Below are 9,253 nucleotides of genomic sequence, written 5' to 3'. Positions count from 1 at the left end.
GAACCAGGTGGATCAGGAGTCTATCCAATGATTCATGTGGCAAATCCACATACGTTAGGACCAAGAACTATTCTTGTGTACCGAACTTGGACACAAGCAGACGTTAAGGCAGCTGTGGAAGGTGCAACTCCCCCACGAGAAGATGTAGCCCAGTACATTGTTGACATAACCGCTTTGGTTAAATCCTACAATCTTAGAGGGGATGAAGTTCAACAAGTCATAATGGCAACTGTGACAAAGGATTGGGCTGATGTAAAAGGAGATTGGGATCCTGCAGAGGCAGACCACACTCCATTAGCCCATGATAGTCAGGAATTGGAAGATCGATTGGCCGCACTATTGCTGAGAATTAAGCAGAAATACCAGCAGAAGTCAAATTACACAGAAATAAATCGCACAAAACAGAAAGATGATGAACCATTCGAAGACTATCGACATCGAATGGAAAAAGTTTTTAAAGTGCACAGTGGTCTTCTACCACTGAAAAATGATAGCGTGTAATGAAAATTGAAAAATGCACTCCATGCCAACTCCAGATCAGATATCCGAGCATGGGTAGACAAACACATGATAACGCTCCCAACAGCTGGGTTACAAGAGTATGTAGACCACGCCATACACGCAGAAAGAAATCTGAAAACAAAAAAGGCAGCCCGCTACTGTATATACAAATTTGGCCCAGGCCTGGCAGTACTCTTTGGATCTGTCGGAATTGAGACAAACTGAACAATTATTGGAGGAAGGTCTGATGACCTGTGAAAACAGAGAACATGTAGTAATGATGTCACTTAAAGATCTACACATAACTATGCTATTCACTCCACGAAAGGATGAAAGGTATGGAGCAGGATTTCTGAAAATTCCATCAGAATTACAGACAGTAGCACACCTATACACAGACAGAAAAACCACCTCTGTGTGTAGTGTAGTGCTGACCCAAAGTGCAGACAAATGGTACAGAGGAAAACCTGAGGCTGTGCCGCATATTTCACTGACAAGGGCAGACACTCAGTCCTGGAAGGACCTTGGAAGAATTGTTAAAATAGCTGAGGAAGCAACTGATTGGCACGAAGCAGATGCAGTGTCAGTGTGGGATTTCAGTCCATCCACAGGCTTGTATCGGAAATACAAGTTTGTAAGTGCTTGGACGACACCGGTGATACATGAAGTAGATCTGGATGATTGAAATTTAACATCTGTGTTGTTGACACAGGAAGATGAGACTTTATTGGCCAAACTGCCTCCTCATCTCTGGGTGAATGCACCCACAGATGTAGGACTGTTGAAAAATATTCCGCCAGTCAAAATTAAGCCACGATCTGATTGTAGACCACGGATCAAACAATATCCGTTAAAACCTGAAGCAGAAAAAGGAAATGATGACTTTTCTAGGTATCTGTAATTATTGCAGAGCCTGGATTCCATGTTATGCAGAGATGGTGCAGAAATTGCAGGATTTAATACACTCTATACCAATGGCTATGACTGACAAAATACAGTGGAATAAAGAAGCTGAAGAACAGTTTACAGCTCTTAAACAAGAACTTGTGAGTTCCACAGTATTATCTCTGCCCAATTATGCCAAGCCATTCACTCTCATGGTGGACACAAAACGGGGATTCATGTGTGCAGCTACAACAACATGGTAATAAAAATAAACCAGTTGGCTATTATTCCAAACGTTTGGATACATTCTTATCGCCTGCCAGACAGACAATGAACCATTAATAGATTCTGACCTTTTATTGGATATGCAAAAACAGGCACCAGCGCAGGAACGACATTTGTGGTTGAAAAATGGGGCAACCCCAAACCCCAAAGGACTTTATTGTATACATAACAAACCCATCCTACCCAAAAGCTTATTCAAAGCAGCTGCAATTGCGACACATGGGTGTGTCGACAGGGGGGATGGTATATATGGTAGACCAATACTTTTACTACCTATGGATTTAATTTATACTCAAAAAATTTTTGTAAAGCCTGTGTTACCTGATTGAAACACAACCCACAGGGAAGTATAAGACCCCGGAGAGGGCAATTCCTAAAACCACAGTATCCTTTTCAAATTGTTCATATGGACTTTATTGAACTAAATCGATGTGGACCTTATCAATACTGTCTAGTATTAATTGATGCCTTTTCAAAATGGGTAGAAATTGTTCCATCACAAAAAGCAGATGCGTTAACAGTAGCAAAAGCATTGTGTAAGACAATTATTCCGTATTATGGAATACCAGAGACATTGTACAGTGATAATGGAACACATTTTGTAAATGAAGTTGTACAAAGAGTAGCAGAACACATGAAAATTAAGTTAAAACATTATTGTGCTTACCACCCACAAAGTGCAGGATTAGTGGAAAGGACAAAGGGCACAATAAAAATAAGATTAAGGAAATGTATAGAAGAGACAAAACGAACCTGGATTGAATGTTTGGACCTAGTAAAATTGTATATGAGAATAACACCAACACCATCAGGTTTAACACCATTTGAGATACTTTATGGACGACCATATCGTCTACCAATTTTTGACATGGATACTAAAACAGCAGATGAGGAACAAACATTAGCAGATTTTATGAAAAAGACATTAACACAGAAAGAGATAACTTAAACACATTTACTGCCGAATAATTTTGATCTTCCACAGGACGGCCTTCCAGTAGTCCAGCCAGGAGACTGGGTGTTCATCAGAGTGATTAAGAGGAAGAACTGGTCCAGTCCTCGTTGGGAAGGTCCATACCAAGTGCTGTTACCAACACCAACTGCAGTAAAGATAGCGGAGAGATCAACGTGGATACATCTAAGTCACTGTAAGATACAGCGTGTGTTGGCTGCCTCCACAGTGTAAGGGGAAGTCTGGCTACAAAGGGAGTCTATTTAATTAGCAATAGATTGTCTCAATGCCAGTGAAGCAGGGAGATCCTTGCACTATTAGGTGAGGTTGGTTAACAACACTGTATCCTAGCAATCATGACTGAACTACAGCAGACCCCGGAGCGGCGTGCTCAGCGCCGCCGCTGCCGGACTGTTGGTAGGGCAGCCGGTTGCGTTGTGATCTTAGTGTGTTTCGTGCTCCTCGGATTCCTGGCCTGGTGGTTGACCCAAGAATTGCAGCTCACTGTGGACCGAGCCAGAGAACAACGCAAGCAACGTCAGAAGAGGTTCATTCATAATGTGAATGAGACAGATGGACACCCTCATATATACCATACTAATATGTGGTACAGATATGTTCATTTATTGGCTATGGAATTACGTTACTAATTGTTATGTTTGTTCGCAAATGCCTATATCCTCAACACACCCAGCTCTGACGGCTAAACCGTACCCTGCTAGGGTGACAGAATGTCTTATCATACGGATGCATAATCAAACTCTATTTCGGGGGCAGCAGTTCTCAGCAAATCTGATAAGATGTAACACCACTTGCCTCAGTGCAACCACTTATATGATAGGGATTTCAACAGAGGACGTACAAGCGTGCCCAAGTGCTGCTCCATTGACTAGACTGAAGGGAAATGCAAAAATATCATCACGTTAAATTGTCATCACAACGGCCATTCCCGATTTGCTTTTACAGGACAGGGAATAAAACTGTAGGTAAAATTAAGAAATGTCTGTGTACCCAAACGTATGTTTTATCAAATAATTTAAGCCTAACCAAAACATAATATGTGGATGGCACTTATCTTCATCACATTGGACGGGGATGTAATTATACAGGCTCCTGTCCATGGGGAACGGATGAATCATGTGCTTATGTTAGTAAGTTTTTGCTACCACCTGTAAATGGTAGTCCGGTGTATGATGACATCTATTGGCTTTGTGGTTCCAGACTGTACATGAGTCTCCCACCAAATTGGGGTGGTGTGTGTGCACCTACCCAGGTGACTGACCATACATATGTGGTAGTGCCAAGGACCTCCACAGAGAAGAATGGCAGCACCAGACGGAGGAGATTGATATACCCAGATGTGTTACCACATGATCACATGTGGGGCTCGGATGTACCAAAGGACCAAAAATTGTGGTCTGTAGGAGATAAAATAGCACATTCATTGTTCCCCTGGATAGGAGTGGAAAAAAAAATTCATTAATGATTGAAACTCTGAATTATCGATTGGGTCTGTTCATGAATGTAACTGAGAAAATAGTAGCAGCTCAAAACACTGAAATAGATGCTTTACGTACCATGGTGATGCAAAATCGCATGGTTTTAGACTTGCTTACTGGTTCACAGGGAGGAGTTTGTGTTCTGCTGAACACAACATGCTGTACTTTCATCCCAGACTCCATTCATTCAGTGGATGTGCAGGACGCATTGGAAGAGCTGAATAAACTTCGTGATGCAATGCATAAAGACACCCTAGCCGTGAACCGGTGGAATCCTGGTCCTGGTTGACTTCAGGACCATGGTGGCAGTTACTATTGAAAATGGTGACACCAGTTATTATAGTCCTAATTCTGATTGGACTTTGCATGTGTTGTGTGATCCCTTATATCAAAACAATGGTTGGCAAAATGGTGTCAAATACATTTGTACAGTGTAATCTGGCTTTCCAACAAACTATGCCAAAATATCAAGCACTGAAACAGTCAGACCTTAGTGGAGAAAACTATAATGACTGTGTTGAGAATTATGATGATATTGAAAAGCTCACAACTCCAGTTCAAGCTTGAACCGTTGACGTGATGAGTTAACACACTCTTAGCCTATGAAGCTTTAGCTGAAAATGTAATAAGACAAGTGGTGTAGTTGAATAATACAGATAAACGGTTCATTTATACCAGTCAGCCGAAGTGACATGTGGTGGTGGTGTGGAGATAATAGAATTTTTGACAGATTGCCTAGGAATGTCAGGCTACTGTGCTTTAGTGTCCCTACTCCTCCCAGTAAAAGCCATTCCCATTTTAGCCAAGGACTTGTTGACGCACCTAAAGTCTGTGGTGCCTGAAAATTGGCATAGAGTAAAAAGAGATTGGAAAGGAGAGGGAGATCCAACATATATTGACGCAATAGGAGTCCCCAGAGGAGTGCCTGATGAGTACAAACTGGCTGATCAGATAGCAGCTGGATTTGATAACCACTGTTATCTCACCAGCCAGACAAGATTCAGCTCAGGCATACCCCCTTCTGGGTAACCATCCAGAAGATGACGATAATGAGACTGATGAAGAAAACAACTACGACCACTATCTTCCAGATCTGTTCCCTGATCCAGGTGATTATGGTGAACCTGACGATGACCTCAACACCAAAGATAAGACCTCCCGAGTGTAAATGTATTCTTACCATTGTTTAATGACCCTGCAACTGAAAATCTGAATAAGAAGTGGTTGCTTAGTAACAATTGTTTACTTTTAGGTGAAGATGTAATACCGTTGGAATGCATGATAAACAGAGGGGAAATGTTGGAGTTATTCTGTAGATACACTGTTTTATTTTATCATGCATGTTTTGTTTTCTCTGCTCTGGTAGAATGTAGTTCTCTCTGCTCTGATAAAGTGTATTGTACTGATGTGATGGGTGAAGGTTACTTAAGATATGTGACATGACGTGTTTCTGCAAGTTGTGGTATCTCTGTGTGCACGCTAAGCTCTTTTTCAGGACATGTGAAGATGACCCAGGCAGGATGCAGCCGTAAGCGGAGCAGTGAGATAAAGAATAGAGAATTGAATGTTCTAACCACAGTGTGATTATGATACATTAGTCCTTGTGTCAGAAGAAGTGTGATTAATCGTTAGATGTCTTAAACACATCTTAATCGAGCCCAAGATTAAAAAGGTTCTGAACGTCCTGAATGTATTGTGCAATCAGCGGTTCTGCGGCAACAGCTCACGCGCTATCATTCTTCCCCTCAGGAGCTGTACCGCCCATGTATGTAGGGAAGTCCTAAATAAAAAGAGCGGGAGCGCAGGCCAGACTTTAGTGTAGCTTTGGTGTACAGCCTGACTGCACTCCTCGCGAGCTTAAATTGAATTCTATCTCTCACTTGTTTTATTGCCTGGTTGTCTCTTCCTCTTATCAAAGATACAGTATTCTAAACCCGACAATGGTCTTTAAAGTTATCTTAAAAGATAATCCAATAATGAAAACGTTATCTTCGATAATTATCTGTTATCGGATTATTGGAACTGTGCCCACCACTGCCGGACACATGCTTGAAATGTAAAGTCCAAAAAGGTACCTTGTTTCACTGTATGTGGGAGTGTCCCGTCATTCGGTCATTTTGGAACAATGTTTTAAGCATAGTTACCAACATTGCAGGTAAAAATGTTCCTTGTAACCCTAAAATGTGTCTATTGAGTATTTATCCCGCTGATTTTGTGCTGTCTAAAGAAACTTTGTTAAATATTTGCTTTTTGGAGGCCAAGCGTTGTATTGCCACAACATGGAAATCAGATTTGCCCTGTACATCTTCACAATGGTTGAAGGGGATGACTTTTTATTTAACTTTAGAAAAGATAAGCTATTCTTCCAAAAATAAGCTTGACAAGTTTTGGAAAATTTGGAAAATATTCCATAACTTCTTTTTGAATAACAGCATACCTATTCATGGATGGATCTGCGATACAGAATAAACTTTTGCTTGTAATTTTATTTTTTTCTTTATTAATTCAATTTTTTTTTTCCCTGTCTTTTTCTTTATGTGTTTATTTAATAATTGCATTACTGAACCACCGCATTATTTGCTTTCTACTCTTTTATTGTACTCACATAGTGCCTTTGTTTGTTCCTTATTGTTGTACATTTTAAAATGAAAATCTCAATAAAAATATGTTTAAAAAAAATAATAATGCTAGCAGTCTGACAGGTAAATGTGGGACAGAAACTTTACCATTTGCCAGACTTGCATAATGTTGTCCTCTGACACAGAGCAGATGATCCAGGGTTCATTGGGATTCCAGGAGAAATCTGAGATTTTACCTGTGTGGCCACCGTGGATGAACTACCCAAAAAACACAAAGGGTGACATCAGCCAGGTGTCACCAACATGTTTGTTAATGCACTAGTGCAGAGGTGCTCAAAGTAATCCAGAAAGGACCAAGAGGGTGCAGGTTTTCTTTGCGGCCACTGACTCCAGCAGGTGATTTCACTGATTAACTGATCCCATCTGCTGACAGTGATGTTAATCAGTGAAATCACCTGCTGGAGTCAGTGGCTGCAAAGAAAACCTGCACCTTCTTGGTCCTTTCTGGAATACTTTGGACACCACTGCACTAATGGATACCAACATTATTAACAATCTCACTCTCTCTCACACACATACATATACGAGGGCTGTCAATAAAGTATAGGTCCTTTTTATTTTTTTCAAAAACTATATGGATTTCATTCATATGTTTTTACGTCAGACATGCTTGAACCCTCGTGCGCATGCGTGAGTTTTTCCACGCCTGTCGGTGACGTCATTCGCCTGTGAGCACTCCTTGTGGGAGGAGTCGTCCAGCCCCTCATTGGAATTCCTTTGTCTGAGAAGTTGCTGAGAGACTGGCGCTTTGTTTGATCAAAATTTTTTCTAAACCTGTGAGACATATCGAAGTGGACACGGTTCGAAAAATTAAGCTGGTTTTCGGTGAAAATTTTAATGGCTGATGAGAGATTTTGAGGTGATACTGTTGCTTTAAGGACTTCCCACGGAGCGAGATGTCGTGCAGCGGTCCCAGGCGCCGTCGTAAGCCTGTTTCAAGCTGAAAACCTCCACATTTCAGGCTCTATTGATCCAGGACGTCGTGAGAGAACAGAGAAGTTTCAGAAGAAGTCAGTTTCAGCATTTTATCCGGATATTCCACTGTTAAAGGAGATTTTTTAATGAAAGACGTGCGGACGGGTCCGCGCGTCGGGACGCAGCTGGCGCGGTGCGGCGGCACAGGAAAAACACCTCCGTGTTGATAACCATTTGTAAAATCCAAGCGGCTTTTGATGGCTTTCAGTGGAGTGAGTATATGAGAAATTGTTTAACAGCTGGACATGTTCCAACTTGTCCTTAAGGCTTCCAACGGAGGTGTTTTTCCTGTGGCGGAGCGTCACGGCGGCTGCGAGCGGACGCTGCAATCCGCCCGCACGTCTTTCATTAAAAAAATCTCCTTTAACAGTGGAATATCCGGATAAAATGCTGAAACCGACTTCTTCTGAAACTTCTCTGTTCTCTCACGACGTCCTGGATCAATAGAGCCTGAAATGTGGAGGTTTTCAGCTTGAAACAGGCTGACGACGGCGCCTGAGAGCGCTGCGCGACGTCTCGCACCGTGGGAAGTCCTTACAGCGATAGAAACAATCCACATACATACACTCAACAAAAATATAAACGCAACACTTTTGGTTTTGCTCCCATTTTGTATGAGATGAACTCAAAGATCTAAAACTTTTTCCACATACACAATATCACCATTTCTCTCAAATATTGTTCACAAACCAGTCTAAATCTGTGATAGTGAGCACTTCTCCTTTGCTGAGATAATCCATCCCACCTCACAGGTGTGCCATACCAAGATGCTGATTAGACACCATGATTAGTGCACAGGTGTGCCTTAGACTGTCCACAATAAAAGGCCACTCTGAAAGGTGCAGTTTTATCACACAGCACAATGACACAGATGTCGCAAGATTTGAGGGAGCGTGCAATTGGCATGCTGACAGCAGGAATGTCAACCAGACCTGTTGCTCGTGTATTGAATGTTCATTTCTCTACCATAAGCCGTCTCCAAAGGCGTTTCAGAGAATTTGGCAGTACATCCAACCAGTCTCACAACCGCAGACCGCATGTAACCACACCAGCCCAGGACCTCCACATCCAGCATGTTCACCTCCAAGATCGTCTGAGACCAGCCACTCGGACAGCTGCTGAAACAATCGGTTTGCATAACCAAAGAATTTCTGCACAAACTGTCAGAAACCGTCTCAGGGAAGCTCATCTGCATGCTCGTCGTCCTCATCGGGGTCTCGACCTGACTCCAGTTCGTCGTCGTAACCGACTTGAGTGGGCAAATGCTCACATTCGCTGGCGTTTGGCACGTTGGAGAGGTGTTCTCTTCACGGATGATGCAAAGGAGATGTGTTGCACTGCATGAGGCAAATGGTGGTCACACCAGATACTGACTGGTATCCCCCCCCAATAAAACAAAACTGCACCTTTCAGAGTGGCCTTTTATTGTAGGCAGTCTAAGGCACACCTGTGCACTAATCATGGTGTCTAATCAGCATCTTGGTATGGCACACCTGTGAGGTGGGATGGATTATCTC

Source organism: Thalassophryne amazonica, chromosome 2 (genome assembly GCF_902500255.1).
Source record: "Thalassophryne amazonica chromosome 2, fThaAma1.1, whole genome shotgun sequence".
NCBI classification, from domain to species: domain Eukaryota; kingdom Metazoa; phylum Chordata; class Actinopteri; order Batrachoidiformes; family Batrachoididae; genus Thalassophryne; species Thalassophryne amazonica.
This window is presented reverse-complemented; position numbering follows the sequence as displayed.